The sequence below is a fragment of the Cervus canadensis genome, chromosome 21 (genome assembly GCF_019320065.1).
Source record: "Cervus canadensis isolate Bull #8, Minnesota chromosome 21, ASM1932006v1, whole genome shotgun sequence".
NCBI classification, from domain to species: Eukaryota; Metazoa; Chordata; class Mammalia; order Artiodactyla; family Cervidae; genus Cervus; species Cervus canadensis.
This window is the reverse complement of record NC_057406.1, coordinates 14,161,540-14,177,603: the sequence shown is the minus strand read 5'-3', so window position 1 is coordinate 14,177,603 and position 16,064 is coordinate 14,161,540. Positions and strand designations below refer to the sequence as shown.

Sequence of the window (16,064 nt, the reverse complement as noted above, 5' to 3'; positions counted from 1 at the left end):
CACGGAAAGGGGGCTGAGATGATTCCATCCTGCAAGATCTTCAGGGAGGGGAGGCTGCCCCTTCCCAAAGGGTCAGGCGGGACCAGTCGGGGCCGGGCAGGGGACCTCTGCTCTGACTGGTGGGGAAGCTGTGCCACCTCGGGCAACTCAGTCAACCTCTCTGGGCCAAGGAAAGTCATACACGTGCCTGCTCTACTGGTCTCAGTGAACTGTTGTGATGTCCCGTTGTGAGTGAGCTTTGTAAAACATGAAGGGCACTTAAAGGTGAAGGTATAAAAGCATGAGCGCTAGAACCTCCTAAACCAGTGGTCCCCAAATACGGCTGTACCCCACAACCTCTGGAGAAGCTTTTATTTTTTAAGTGTTGCTCCTGGACTCCATCCTAGATCAGTGGTTCAAACTGGAGAAGTGAGGAGTTAAGACAGCAAAGGGGGCAGAAAGCAGTACTTTTTTAAAAATAAAGCTCCTGGGGTGATTCTGGCTTCCCTGGTGGCTCAGAAGGTAAAGAATCTGCCTGCAATGTGGGAGACCTGGGTTCGATCCCTGGGTTGGGAAGATTCCCTGGAGGAGGGCATGGCAACCCACTCCAGTATTCTTGCCTGGAGAATCCCCATTGACAGAGGAGCCTGGCGGGCTATAGTCCATGGGGTCTCAAAGGGTTGGCCATGACTGAAGTGACTAACACTTCAGGGTGATTCTGAAGTGCTGAAAAGGTGGAGATCCACCACCTCAGATCTCCTCAGGTTTCCTGAAGACAGTCACATGGCACACACGTCTTAGAGAAGCAGACCCTTGGCTTCTCGCAGACCTCCTGCGGTAGGGTTTCTGGGAGGGCCGAGCGGTCTCTGCATTGAACACCATGATGAGGCAGCCTGGACCGTCATTCTGTGACGAGTCTGTGATCCCCTCTCCTTTGCAGGATGAACAGTCACACCTGCGGGCATCACCTTGCTCTGGGCAGAGCCACTCAGGGAGGGGACATGCCCTCTTCAGGGAATACATACAGACATGTGCTTTGGGGACAGGGTCACATTAGACAGCACTTCCCACCCCATTCCTGCTCCATTGGACTGACAGTCCAATTCTCACGTGACCAATTTCCCAGCCATAGAAGCTGAGATGAGTTATCCTCAATGAATAACACCAAATAACCACGTTTCATTGTTTCGTCAACAGATATCCAGGCTTTTCTGCCCCATACTCTCTCTCTGTTGGCTCTGCTCCATTCCTAAGATTACATAAGTGTGTGTACCTGCACACACACACACACACACACACACACCAATCCCACTAAATACACAAATGCCAGGGTGAAGAGGATTCAAGGATTTAAGGAGCCAGAACTCACATCACGCAACCAAGTCACTTGGGAACATGGCTAGTGTAGAAACAAATGATGTAGATGACCTTGGACCAGATAGAGACCTGGGGACTGTTCCCCATCTCACGGGGAAGTTAAGAGCAAGGATGCTACAGCTAGAATGCCTGGACCGTGAAACTTGGACCAGCAGCTCCTCTGGGGTGGAGATTCTCACAGTGCTGCTGGGAAAGCAAACAAATCCCTGCAGGCGAAGCTCTTAGAAATGTGGCCACACCCGCCATGCTGGCGAAGGGTCTCCTGCTCTGAATCACTGTTGTTTCTGTTGTTGCTTTATGATCGGTGAGGAAGCTGAGGTATAGAAAATAATTTGCTCAATTTATCTATGCTACTTGACTCTTGGAGGGACACAACCTAAGGAGAGAGTCATAAATGTGAACACTTCTGTGGAGGAAAATGTCCACTGTAGCATCATTTAGAACAAAAAGCTAGAAAACAACCAGAATGACCCTCAGTAAGCGGTAGGTTACCAAAACGATGGTGCATCTATGTGATAATTGCATGAGAAAATTAGAGACAAAATATGGAGCTTTTTTTTTTTTAATGAAATACAAAATGGGTCTCAACAGAGAGAGATGCAGAGACACAGCTAGTCTGGAAGAAAAACCAGCAAAATACCAACACTGAAAGTCTCCGGTTATGGGACTGTGGGAACTTTTATTTTCTTCCTTGTGCTTTTCTGAATTGCACTAGTTTTCCATAATGAGCAGATATGACTTTTAAAGTCAGTAAATAAAACTGTTTACTTCAAGCCGTTTGCTCAAACCGTGCACTCGGAGTCCACATGGGCTTTCTCTGTCTCTGGCCAGACCTCTGCTGCTTGTCAGGCTGCACCAGCAGTAGGAAGCGAGGCAAAATGGGATAAGGATGATGCACAAACACCAAAAAGCACCAGGACCTGGGAGCCAGCTCAACAGGGACCCTGGTCCCAAAGTGCAGCCCCAGCTCCCGGGACTGAGCTGAAAGGGCAGAGCTGGACAGACCTTCCGATCAGAGAAACTACACAGCTCGGTGGGAACATCCCGCAAACAGTCCGACACCCACTCTCGGGGTCACCCAGAAAGAGTCAGCTCCTACTTTGAAGACACCAAAGAGCTATACCTACTAGGCTTTGTCTTTTCTGCAGGTTCCCTCTGCAAGTGGGGAGCCAGAGACCCTAGAGGATACTAGATCAGCATCTCTGCTGGTCTGCATTCCCTGCTTCTCCCTAACATAGAAGCGTCCGTCCACACCCCATGTCTTTCCAGGCAGAAAGCCAAGGTTCTGACAGAGACAACACCGAGGAACGCTTATTTTGCTACTCTGAGATTTAAAAGATCTGGAAATCACTCAGTGACTAAGAAAGACTTAATCTGAGAAAACAGGAAGGAAGGAAAGGAGGGAGGGAGGAAAAGAAGAAAGGAGGGGAGGAGGGATGGAGAGTAACTGAGAAGCAGGGGGAAGAGATTTATCATACTTGGTATCACATAAAAAACTATGTCCTCTTTCAAAACTTCCCTATAACCTGCTCAGTATATTTTTTAAGTGTTAAGTTCTGATCTTTGTAAGAGACTGGAGTAGATAAACTCTGAAACAGAATGATTCTATGTAAAGTTGAAATTGTAAGTTAACGCCCACTCTCTCTTTAAACGATCACTCTAGTGGCAAAAGTCAAGCAATAAAGTTGGCCAAGAGATCAAGGGAACCAGCTGTACATTTAATGAATAGGCTTGAGTACCCACAGAATTTTCCAGCAAAAGCTCAAAAATTGTCTAATGCAACCACCTCACTGTACAGATGAAGACACTGGGACAGAATCATACTGCTAGTTAATATCCACCCAGTGCCAAGCAGGAGATTTGCTCAGGATCACAGCAAGCCAGTGACAGACCCAGAATTAAATGTGATTCCCACTTTCCCCACAGTCCACTTGTTCTGACTCTTGGTGGATTTAAAGATGAAAGCATCAGTTATCAGAAGCTCCTCCTCATTTAAAGATGAAAGCATCAGTTATCAGAAGATCCTCCTCACGGTCCAGGATGTCCAGAAGAGGAGCCGAGACAAAGGCAAGAGCAGGTCAAGAGCAACCACATCCTCTCCTTTTGTCTCTAAGCATAGAAGGGACTTCCCCAGTGGCTCAGTGGTAAAGAATCTGCCTGCAATTCAGGAGATCCAGGAGGCCTGGGTTCGATCCCTGGTTCGGGAAGATTCCCTGGAGAAGGAAATGACAACCCACTCCAGTATTCTTGCCTGGAGAATCCCATGGACAGAGAAGCCTTGCGGGCTACAGTTCATGGGGTCGAACAGAGTCAGGCACGACTGAAGTGACTTAGCACACATGCGTGCAATCTCTGATTTGGTTAACAATGTGCATGGAAATCAAACTGCTAGCATCGTAAGGCAACCCTGAAATCAGCCATCCATGGGCGAAGTGTATCTGAAGTGTGGCCACTTGTAAGCAAAGCAGAACATAAACTTCACCTCTAATGAAGAACAACGCTTGCAGTTCTTTTCTCAAGGACTTCTACTTAAGAGAAAGGTCACCAGGGGAGGGAATGTCTCCTTTCACATTATTCAGAGCCTTTATCAACTCACTGATTCTGTAAGCCTCTGCACAGACTTAAGAGGAATGTGGAAAACTTGAAGAGGGTTGCTAAGGAGGTCCACAATGATCCATTTGAGAAGACCTTTATATAAGGGCTGAGGTTTCAAGGACTCAAATCCATCACCGGGAGTTTCAGATCTCTCTGAGCTTCTCAAAATGTATTAATATTCCTTGGATTACAGGGTGTTTTTTTTTTTTTTGTGGGACATGAATAGAAGTTCCCTCCAAAAAGAGGTGGAGCTTCTGCGGTTAAAAAAAGATACTTTGAACAGCACTGACTTGAGAAGTGAAATAGCTTGACTTGTTGCAGGACTTCTCAGAGGCTTTAAGTCTTCTGCGCATATGCCTTCTGTATCTCTCAGAGGCAATGCTTGTTTTCTTTTTTATTTTTTTTTAATTTATTTGGCTGGGTGGGGTCTTAGTTGCAGCATTGGGATCTCCCTTGTTTTGTGCAGGATCTTTCGTTGCGGCCCACAAACTCTCCAGTTGCTGCTCGGGGGTGCTGGAGCATGTGGGCTCAGTAGTCATGGTAGCAGGCTTAGCTGTCCCTCGGTATGCGGAATCTTAGTTCTCTGACCAGGGATCGAACTTGCATTCCCTGCATCACAAGGCAGATTCTTAACCACTAGGACCATCATTTCTGAAACGGGCATCATGCCCAGAGATTCCGTTCCCGTGGGAATGTTGGACGGGTGCTCTGCAGATCACCTTGAGGAACTGACAGAAGGAGCTATTCTAGGTAATACGGTCAGCTGAATATACACTGCAGCAGAAGCAAAAATACGAGGAAGTTAAAGTACCGCAGGCGATGTGTAACTGACACAGGAGGAAAAAGTCCTGGCCCAAACACATGTCCTTGAAGGGGTGTAGGATACGGATTCTCATTGGGGAAGTCCCAGAAGAGGCCTGGGGGACTTTCCTGGTGGTCCAGTGGCTAAGACTGTGGGCTCCCCATACAGGGGGCCCGGGTTCGATCCCTGGTCAAGGAACCAGATCCCACGTGCCGCAGCTAAGACCAAGTGCAACCAAATAAATAAATAAATATTAAAAATAAGAAGAGTAGGCCTGGGATAATTAGGAACTTACTCAAGTGCAAGGCAGAGTACTGGACTCCCTGACTTCTGGAAGTCTCTTCTTGTTCAATTATTCCATTTCATTTTGTCTTATTGTCTACATATTTACCTTTAAGTGAGTTCAACCAACTTCCATGCAAATGAAACATGTTCCTGAAATGCTGTGTATAAAGAAATACGTTCTCTATAAATTGAACCATATTTTCCACCAGTTTGTGTTGTAATTTCAAAGGAACGTTGACCCTAAACACATAATGAAAGGGATGTCAATGAGCTGCTGGGCACCCCAGGTAGCACCCCACCTGGGCCCAGAAGCCAGGCAGGTAACCAGCTGAGCCCCAGATCTGTCTCCACGCACTTACTCACATGCTCAGTTAATTCCTAAGTGAGCTGGAAGCTCTCACTTCTCCCAGGGATATGTTGCTTCATTGCTTACGTCCTTTTTAAAGGGATTTACTAGACTCCTTGGATACTGTCTTCTGCTGGCATTTTTAGCCTGGAAGTAGTTTTCAAGTCAAAAAGGGCATTAAACCCCTTTCCATGAGTCTCCTCTGTGACAGCCAAGAATCTGATGATTGAATAGCTGGATCGTGGTCAGCAAATCTAAATCTGCAAATCGAGAGAAACTATTATGTATACTTATATCTCCCAAAAGACTAATTTATGAGAGCTCCGAGTGGTTTCCACCATTCTGAAAGGTTGGACAGTTTTCAGACACTTACCAATTGAAGCCTCAACAGCCCACTGAACCAGGGAAAGAAAAGAGAAACCATGGCAATAATACTGCTGTATTGGATGTACTAGATGCTTGCCAGGCCATGTGACATACCTGGGTCAGCTCTGCCTCATTACATCCCACTGGCCGCCATGAGGGATGTTTTTACAGGGAAGAAAAGGCTCAGAGAGGTTCCCAACATCCCCAAGGCCACACAGCGGCAGAGCCAGAGGGTGGCAGCACTGCGCGCCAACTCCTAGGTTGGCTGGGATCGCCTCTCCCGACTCGGCTTACAGAGAAACCAGGTGCTCAGAACTGTGTCCTCAAATCTCCCACCCTGCCTTCTCTGACACGGCCACAGGGATGGAAAACGCAATACTGCCAGGTGGCACAGTGGTAAAGAATCCGCCTGCCAATGCAGGATACCCAAGAGATGTGGGTTCGCTGCCTGAATCAGGAAGGTTCCCTGGAGGAGGAAATGGCAACCCACCAGGGGCCTGGCGGGCTACAGTCCATGGGGTCACAAAGAGTCGGACAAGACTGAGTGACCGACCTCGCACACGTCGGAATGCTGGCAGATTTGGCACCTAGAGTCAAAATGCAGTAAGAAAGACATGAAAATGGTAAGAGTCACTTCAAGTTCCCATTTTTGAAGATGCATTTTGAAAAATATCCCCTCCTTCTGCCAACAGATAGAGAGGCTCTTTCTTTCTCAAATCTAATATGAGAGTATTCCTTTACCCACCATTGGAGAAAGGAAATTAGGATGGTATTCATAGGAAGTGTGCCACGAACAAGGCAAGGTTCCTTTTTCTATAGACCAGGTATCCTCATGTAAGTTTAGCTATATTGTGATTTTTTAAATGTGAAAAGGTTCCCTACTATTGAAAACACCTCTGACAGAAAGTGAATCTATTATTTTTATACACACGCACGCACACACACCCACACTACAAAAACAGCAACTTTTTAGAAGTGCACCTATTGGAAAAAGTGAGGCAGAGAAGCATTAGGATGGAAGGCCCATGATGGATTTCCTTTAAGTCCAACCTGATTTCATTCTTTCCACACTCCTGGAAACAGCAGATATTTTAGGGGGAATGGAAGGAAGGGTTATAGAAATCTGTTCAACTTAGGTTTTCTGCAGTGAAAGCTGTCCCTGGTAAGGGATGACCTCACCTCTCTTGGAATCCGGGAGGATTTTGAGCTGATTGCAGCTCAAATTGCTTTTGAGACTTTCCATTTGAATTCTAGCCCTGAAATATCGCAATGAAATTACCCGTAAAGCACTGGAAAAAGGGAGACTTTCTTATCTGCCTCCCAAGGCGATATGTTGGACATGGATCCAATTCTACAATGATTTAACTTTCGGCCAGTAAATCTCACAAGCACAAGAGTTCCCCTGGGAGCCGAAAGTCACTGAGAATAATCTCAGAAGGACAAGAAGGGGTCTGGGGCTGACAGCGGGGTCATGATGTCCCAGACAGCCTACAAATACAGAGCCCAGGCTGAGAGTCAGTGATGACCCAGGAAAGCCATACGGTCCCACTTTAGGAATGCCCTCTCTCAATTCTCTCCCACTCCCAGCCAGCAGGCATGGGGGACACCTAGTTATCTGACATCAGAGATGCAAGAGGTCATCCTCAAATGGGAAATATCCCAACACCACAGTTTGCCTTTTTCTCCTTCTAGTCATTTTAGATGGAAATCCTTTATTGCCTCACACCCGCCTGTCTCCCTGCCCACGTAACTGAACAGAGCATGTAACTTAGGGTGTTCATTTTTCCCCAAATTGAATGGTCTAACATTCAATTTGGGACCAATTTCCCCAAATTGAAATAATTCTAGGCTTCCCTGATGGCTCAGATGGTAAAGAATCTGCCTGCAACACAGGAGACCTGGGTTCGATCCCTAAGTAGGGAAGATTCCCTGGGGAAGGAAATAGCTACCCACTCCAGTATTCTGGCCTAGAGAATTCCATGGACAGAGGAGCCTGGTGGGCTACAGTCCATGGAGTCACAAAGAATCAGACATGACTGAGCGACTAACATTGCAATAATTCTAACACTGGGTGCCGAGAACCTCCACAAGGGTGATGGCAGAGAGCCCCAGGGTGTTATATTTGTACAGTGCGTGCCGGGAGGTCCCGGCTCCTCTGCAACCACACCACTCGTCTGGAGTTGTGACTGTCTGCTCCCCAGCTGCCAGCCCTCACCTCCGCTCCCTCGCACTGCCTGTGTCTGATAACCACCCTCCTCCCACCCCCATCCAACAGTCCGCTGTGACTCAGTCCAACACGATCCCACAGGAAGGCTTCCAAGAGCGCCCACACAAGCTAGCGTCCACAGGTCACCAGATGGAGGAGGCCAGGGCACCCTGGTTCAGTCTCTGATGTCCGAGCACGGGGTGCAATGAACATGTAGGGAAGGGCCTCCTCCCATGAGAAGCCCACACTACAGGCACAGGGCCTCCATGGACAGCAGGGGCCTCTCTTGTGGTCCAGGGACTGAGACTCCACACTCCCAACGCAGGGGGCCTGGGTTCAACCCCTGGTCAGGGAACCAGATCCCACGTGCCTCAACTCAAGACCCTGCATGCTGCAACTGAGGATCCCATGCACCATAACTAAGACTCAGTGCCGCCAAGTAAATAATAAATAATTTTTTTTAAAGGATCACTCTGCCCTTCTGAAGCACCGGCTGTGTTCAGTGCTTCTGACCAATGTTAGAAAGCTGAAACACAAGTCCAAGAGACCAGACCTATTGTTTTTCAGAAGAAAACAAAAATTCAAGTCTGCATGCGAACGCTTCCAACATTTCTTCTGTTTTATTTTTTCTATCCTTTCCACCTTTACTGAGACGTAACTGTCGTGTCCAGTATTTCTTAGTGTCCCATCATCTCTGATTTAGGACATGTGGTCAGGAGTAGCTGTGAAATCTCAGGTGAGGCACTTTGTGATAGATGTTTGGAACTCTGCACATATGTAAAACCATGTACCAGGGCAGTGCAGACGCAGAAAGAAAAAATAAAGAGTAAAGTAAAATACAAAAAAGATCTTCATGACCCAGATAACCATGATGGTGTGATCACTCACCTAGAGCCAGACATCCTGGAATACAAAGTCAAGTGGGCCTTAGGAAGCATCACTAAGAACAAAGCTAGTGGAGATGATGAAATCCCAGTTGAGCTATTTCAAATCCTGAAAGATGATGCTGTGACAGTGCTGCACTCAATATGCCAGAAATTTTGGAAAACTCAGCAGTGACCACAGGACAGGAAAAGGTCAGTTTTCATTCCAATCCCTAAGAAAGGCAGTGCTAAAGAATACTCAAACTACTGCACAATTGCACTCATCTCACATGCTAATAAAGTAATGCTTAAAATTCTCCAAGTCAGGCTTCAACAGTACGTAAACCGTGAACTTCCAGATGTTCAAGCTGGATTTAGAAAAGGCAGAACCAGAGATCAAATTGCCAACATTCACTGGATCATCAAAAAGCAAGAGAGTTCCAGAAAAACATGTACTTCTGCTTTATTGACTACGCCAAAGCCTTTGACTGTGTGGATCACAACTGTGGAAAATTCTTAGAGATGGGAACATCAGACCATCTTACCTGCCTCCTGAGAAATCTGTATGCAGGTTAAGAAGCAACAGAACTGAACATGGAACAACAGACTGGTTCCAAATTGGGAAAGGAGTACATCAAGGCTGTATACTGTCACCCTGCTTATTTAACTTCTATGCAGAGTACATCATGTGAAATCCCAGGCTGGAAGAGGCACAAGCTGGAATCAAGATTGCTGGGAGAAATATCAGTAACCTCAGATATGCAGATGACACCATCCTTATGGCAGAAGACAAAGAACTAAAGAGCTTCATGATGAAAGTGAAAGAGGAGAGTAAAATAGCTGGCTTAAAACTCAACATTCAAAAAACAAAGATCGTGGCATCTGGTCCCATCACTTCATGGCACAACAGATGGGGAAACAATGGAAACAGTGAGAGACTTTATTTTGGGGGGCTCCAAAATCACTGCAGATGGTGACTGAAGCCATGAAATTAAAAGACACTTGCTCTTTGGACGAAAAGCTATGACCAACCTAGACAGCATAGCAGAGACATTACTTTGCCGACAAAGGTCCGTCTAGTTAAAGCTATGGTTTTTCCAGTAGTCACGTATGGATGTGAGTGTTGGACTATAAAGAAAGCTGAGAGCCAAAGAATTGATGCTTTTGAACTGTGGTGTTGGAGAAGACTCTTGAGAGTCCCTTGGACTGCAAGGAGATCATACCAGTCCATCCTAAGGGAAATCAGTCCTGAATATTCATTGCAAGGATTGATGCTGAAGCTGAAACTCCAATCCTTTGGCCGCCTGATGCAAAGAATTGACTCATTGGAAAAGACCTTGATGCTGGGAAAACTGAGGGCAGGAGGAGAAGGGAGTGACAGAGGATGAGATAGTTGGATGGCACCACCAACTCGATGGACATGAATTAGAGCAAGCTCCAGGAATTCGTGATGGACAGGGAAGCCTGGCGTACTGCAGTCCATGGGGTTGCAAAGAGTCAGACACAGATTGACTGAACTGAACTGAAAGTAAAATAAAAAGTGTGTACGTGGGGAGCCCAGGTTCTCATTCACTCCCAGACTTCAGACCGGGACTTCCTAGTAGTTCAGTGGTTGAGATTTCACCTTCCAGTGCAGCAGGGCGTGTGTTCAATCCATGGTCAGGGAACTAAGATCTCATATGCCATGAAGGCAAAATACCAAAACATGAAGCAGAAGCAATATTATAACAAATTCAGCAAAGACTTTAAAAATGGTCTACATCCAAAAAAAAAAAATCTTTTAAAAAGCAAAATAAAACAGAAAATGAAAACCCTTCCAGATGAGTAGAGGGCAACTGCCTGAGGTCTAGGGGTGAATGAGCACCTGGGCTCACCACACACAAATGTATGTAGCTCCTGAAAAGCCTGACACATCCCCTACAGCAGAGAGCAAACCTCACAGGCAACACGATTTTTCCCAAGCACACCAGACTTTTCTCTCTTCCCAGGGATGCCAAATTGCCTTAAAGCAGCCGATGAGTGTCTGTCTGATTTATGACTCAGCTACCACGGCCTCCGGAAACTTCACTCTGTCTGACTCTGGTCCTGTGATTCTTGTTGTTTGCTCAGTCACTAAGCCATGTCTGACCCTTTGTGACCCGGTGGACTGCAGCACACCAGGCTTCTCTGTCCTTCACTATCTCCGAGTTTGCTCAAACTCATGTCCGTTGAATGGGTGACGCCATTCAGCCATCTCATCCTCTGTCACTCCCTTCTCCTCCTGCCCTCAGTCTTTCCCATCATCAGGGTCTTTTCCACTGAGTTTGCTCTTCCCATCAGGTGGCCAAAGGATTGGAGCTTCAGCATCAGTCCTTCCATTGAATATTCAGGGTTGATCTCCGTTAGGATTGGCTGCTTTGATCACCTTCCTGTCCAAAGGACTCTCAAGAGTCTTCTCCAGCACTACAGTTCAAAAGCAACCATTCTTTGGTGCTCAGCCTTCTTTATGGTCCGATTCTCACATCCATACATGACTACCGGAAAAACCATGGCTTTGACTATGAGGACCTTTGTTGGCAAGGTGATATCTCTGCTCTTTAATACACTGTCTAGGTTTGTCACAGGTTTTCTTCCAAAGAGCAAGCATCTTTTAATTTCTATACATTAAATCATGTCTTACACACAATTTATTTAAAGAGATTCTGCAATGAATCCTTTAGGAAAAGAGCCTTCTAGCTTAAAAGTTGCTATCCTGAGTCTATTTTTTATGCCGTATTTCGTTTCAATGTTGGTTTCAGAGAACGAAACTGCAGTCAACTGGGATGCCCTTTCTTTGAGGTGCAGGCGGCTGGTCACTGCGGGTGGCTGATAAGTGTCACTGAAGCCCCCTCGGCTGCCTGGCAGAGCGGGGAGCCAACTCTCCTGAGAGTGTGTGGCCTGGGAAATGCTTTCGCTTGCAACCTTGCAACCACCAGGTGGGGTGAGTGGAATTCGCTTCCTTATTTTGCAGATGGTAAATGGAAGCATGGAGAGATTTAAACAAGGTGCAGCCGACAGATGCTTCAGATGCTTCAGACCTACGTTCTCTGACTCTGAAAGCAAGCAAGCCGGGAAGGTCTGAATGCAGGATGGGGAGGGCAGTCCCATTTCCTGCCTGCGGCCAAGTCCCCCACGGGACACTGCGGGGGCCTCAGGAATGAGCTACGGATGTGTACAGCTGTTGGCCCCGAACGGAGACCCCCGAGCCAGCAGCTGTCCTCAGTCACAGTGGAAGCAGCCCAGAAAACCAAAGCAGTTGGGGGAGCAGCTTCTTTTGACGCCAGGGTCTCCTGTACCCGCTGAAAGGAGGAAGTTGCTTAGACACTCCATAGTGTCCGACTCTTTGTGACCCCCATGGACTGTGACCCGCCAGGCTCCTCTGTCCATGGGATTCTCCGGACAAGAATACTGGCGTGGGAAGCCCTGCCCTTCTCCAGGGGATCTCCCCGACCCAGGGATCGAACCCATGTCTCCTGCATCTCCAGCACTGGCAGGCAGATTCTTTACCACTAGCACCGCCGGGGAAGCCTCTGAAAGGAGGAAAAAAGAGTGGGGAAACAACCAGGGAATGTCAGCAGGTACCCCGCTGCAAAGGGGAAAGGACACGGTGGGACAAAAAAGGACGCTGAGGGTGAGGACCAGGGAAATGGGATTTTGAAAGCCGGTAGAACCGTAGATGAAAACGCTGAGCCAGGGTCCAGCTTATGGGTTCTGTCCCGAGGGTCACCTGTGAGACCCTGCATTTGTCCCAAAGAAGAGGATTCAAAGGAAGTGTGCGAGGAAGGCTCTAGAAGAGAGCCACCCCCACCCTCCCAGGCTGCTAACGCACGAGGGGAGGAGAACAGTGATGGGGTGAGGAAAGACCCTCTAGAAGGATGCATGAGCAGTTCTGTTCCTTCGGAGCCCCAGAAGGAAAAGAGCATAGGAAGCCTGTGGATTTTCAGGCAAAAAGACAAACTGGCAAGTAACTAAAAGCCTATCGGGGACTTCCCTGGTGGTCCAGTGGTTAAGAATCTGCCTGGCAATGCAGGGGGCTCAGTTTCAATCCCTGGTCAGAGAACTGGGATCCTGCAAACTGCACAGTGAGGCCAAAAATTTAAAAAAAAAAAAAACAAAACTTAGGACTTCCCTGGTGATCCAGTGGTTAAGACTTCGTGCTTGCAATGCAGGAGGAGCAGGTTTGATCCCTGGTTGGGGAACTAGGGATGCTTGGAGACATGGCAAAAGAAAAAGCTATGTGCACATTCAGGAACCACAGTTCATTCTCTCTTCTTGCTGAATATCCATTGGACTTTTCCTGGGTTCTGCTCATCACGTCTCCCCTGAGGGCAGTGGACCACTCGGTAGCCAGGTGCCCTTGAACTTGCCCACTGAACCTCAACTGTCTTCTCTGCCAAAGAGGAAAACAATGCCTAGCATTCCCATTGCATTTGGTTGTTGAGGGATAACAGCATTGATATCAACCTCTGTGTTGTGCTTGCTTACACCACACCGTGTACATGGTATTACTTGGTGTTATATAAACAAGGTGCTCACATTAACTCATCTAATCTTTGAAACAGCCCTGTGAGATTGGCCCCATTATGCCCCCATTTCATAGAGAAGGAAACTGAGGCACAGAAGGTTCCAGAACTTGGTTTACATCACCAAGCCGGTGAGCAGCAGAGGTGGGATCTGAACCCAGACAACTGGCTCCAGAGTCCAGGCTCCTAACCTCTGTTATAAGACATGATGTCTGAAAGCACTGAACTGAGATGCTTTCTTAAATGAAAGATTCCATTCTCACTCCTGTTAGGACTACTCCCATGGGGCAGGATGGATTCCCAGATGGGGGTGCCACCCCAGCTTCAGACCCACCACCCCACTGGCCAGGTGCCAGCCTCCTGGAGGAGCAGTAAGACACGGCCCTGGTCCCTCCCAGCTGCAGGACTGTCTTCCTATATTTTTTTTCCAAAGCAAAATGTCTGCTGCCAAGAGCGGGGTTTGTCTGTCTCCTGGAGACAGCGGTTGTCAAGTCCTGGGAGCAAGCAAGCATGTCAAAAATAGCAGTGCCGTAGACAGCTCGGCTGCAGGCTCCTTGGAGATGTTGGTTTCGCTCTCGCCAAAGAGACAGAGTCTGTCTGCATTCCCTGCACCTGTGATGAAGGCCACTTAAGGCTCCAAGACATTTTCTAGGGCCGGGCAAAGAGTGTTTGCCGGGCGCGTGACAGACGAAAGGAAAACCCTCTCCATAGCAACAAGGATGAGGTCAGAGCTGTGCTCAAAAAAAAAAAAAAAAAAAAAGGTCATAGATAAACCATGATGAAAAAGAATATGAAAAAGGATGTCTATATATGTATAACTGAATCACTTTGCTGTACAGTAGAAATTAACACATTGTAAATCAACTATACTTCAATAAAATAATTTTTTTTAATTGTCATAAATTCCACCAGGGCTAGGCCCCCGACGGCTAATGCTGATGGCCAAGGTGAGATCAGTATGGATAGCCAAGGTGAGGTACCAGTGTTGAGGTGTCTGCCTCTTTTTCTTTCTTGTTCTGAAAGAAGCAGTCACTCATTCTGGAAAACCTTTCCAAGGTGCTCACTGATAGGTTTTCATCTCCTTCTTAGGGACGAGCACCAGAATAACTCACAAGGACCTACTTATAGCACAGGGAACTCTGCTCAATACTCCATAATGACCTATATGGGAAAAGAATCTTAAAAAATGAATAGATATGCATAGAGGCATAGCTGAATCACTTTGCTATACACCTGAAATTAACGCAACATTGTAAATCAAGTAGTCTCCAATAAAAAGGGTTTTTTTAATATATGGAAGAAAGGGGTGGCGAGAACTCTCTAGGAGTTCAGAGCAAAGGGAGGGTAAAGAAATGACCGTCTCCAGCCCCACAGGGACCTCAGGCCCAGATCAGGAAAGTGGTTCATCACTAGACATGATAACACAGGAACTAGGAGCCCATCTGTCTTCATTCCCAATAGCTTGCATCTAGAGGCTCTCTCTCGGGAGAAGCCCCAAGCTCCAGCCCGATTCTGCCCCAAGAAAGCCTCGCACCCCAGGGCAGCCCGGCGTCAAGTGGGAGTGAGAGAGGAAATCCTTCAGTTTAAAGAATGGGTTTCTTTTCCTTCCCTAAGTGACCCTGACAAGCTAGAATTAGACCAAACTTTGCTTCCCCGGGCAATAACTCACAGTCAGAACCAATCAGAGCTGGCCCGGCAGGTTCCAGCCAGATTGTCCCGGGAGGACTGCGTTCCTTGGAAATCTATCTTGGCATTTATGGAAAGACGCCGGGGGACAAAACATTGCCAAAAGCATGGGCTCAGCCAGCCGAGAGAAGGCATGACAAATAGCAGGACTGGAAGGTCTCACGTAAGGAAAAGCACCGAGGGCGGGGAGGGGAAGGAAGGGATCAGTGAGGGGAAGGCAAGTGAGAGCAGAGAGCAAGGACATCTGGTGAGCACTCCCAGAGGAGGACCAGCTAAGGGGAGACCCTCACCCCTGCTTCTCCTGTTTTCTGAATGCGCCATAACCTGCGACACCCGATCAGCGGCTGGAGGGTGGGGAGCAGACCAGGAGAATAACACCTTGGCTCCATTGTAATTTCTCAAGGAACTCTGAGTTTCCAGGGAAACAGAGATGAGGTGGGATTTTCTGCATTTGTTTGTGAGGTTTCGCCAGCAAAGTATAAACCCCTTAGCTTTGGGCGGGTCGGGGGCGGGGGTGATGAGCAAGCTCATTGTCTTTGTGGTGTCACGAGCCATCTCCAACGTGCTTATCCTAGTTCAGGACAAGCTGACCAGGCTCCGCCTAGACCAGAAATGGCCTAGCCTGTCTTCAGAGCCAAAAGAAAGGGGCATGTCAATCCCACAATGGTCTCATTGTCAAAATTCAAAACTAAACAAATGGTTCCTAGCACTGGACGGGAGCAGCATGAAAGCTCTAAAGTGTCCCCATGTGGCAGAGAAAAAAACTGTCATTCCTTCTTGAATATGCAATCTGGTCCATCTTTAGAGAGGCTTAACTTCTAGATTTATAAAACCAAACCATCTCCCAGACAAGACATGAAACTCTGAGGTTATTAGCCTCATGTCACTTAAAAAAAAAAAAAAAACAATTCAGTGACTTTTGTGAGTTAACTTATCAAGTACAACTGTCACTGCAATCCTCTTTTAGAAAATGTCCACTACCCTCATTGGAAAAGACCCTGATGCTGGGAAAGACTGA

At 47.3% G+C, this 16,064-nt stretch overlaps 1 protein-coding gene across 7 annotated transcripts in view; it reads right to left on the bottom strand.

The window, feature by feature from the left end:
- Positions 1–16,064, bottom strand: part of KCNA6 (potassium voltage-gated channel subfamily A member 6) — a 36,167-nt gene that overhangs the window by 13,999 nt on the left and 6,104 nt on the right. The window contains exon 2 of one of the 7 annotated variants that reach the window (XM_043441128.1): positions 5,402–5,644. The exons of the other annotated variants lie outside the window; for them this stretch is intronic. The gene's annotated coding sequence lies outside the window, so the exon portion shown is untranslated. The remainder of the gene's footprint in view (positions 1–5,401; positions 5,645–16,064) is intronic. 7 annotated transcript variants of the gene reach the window in all.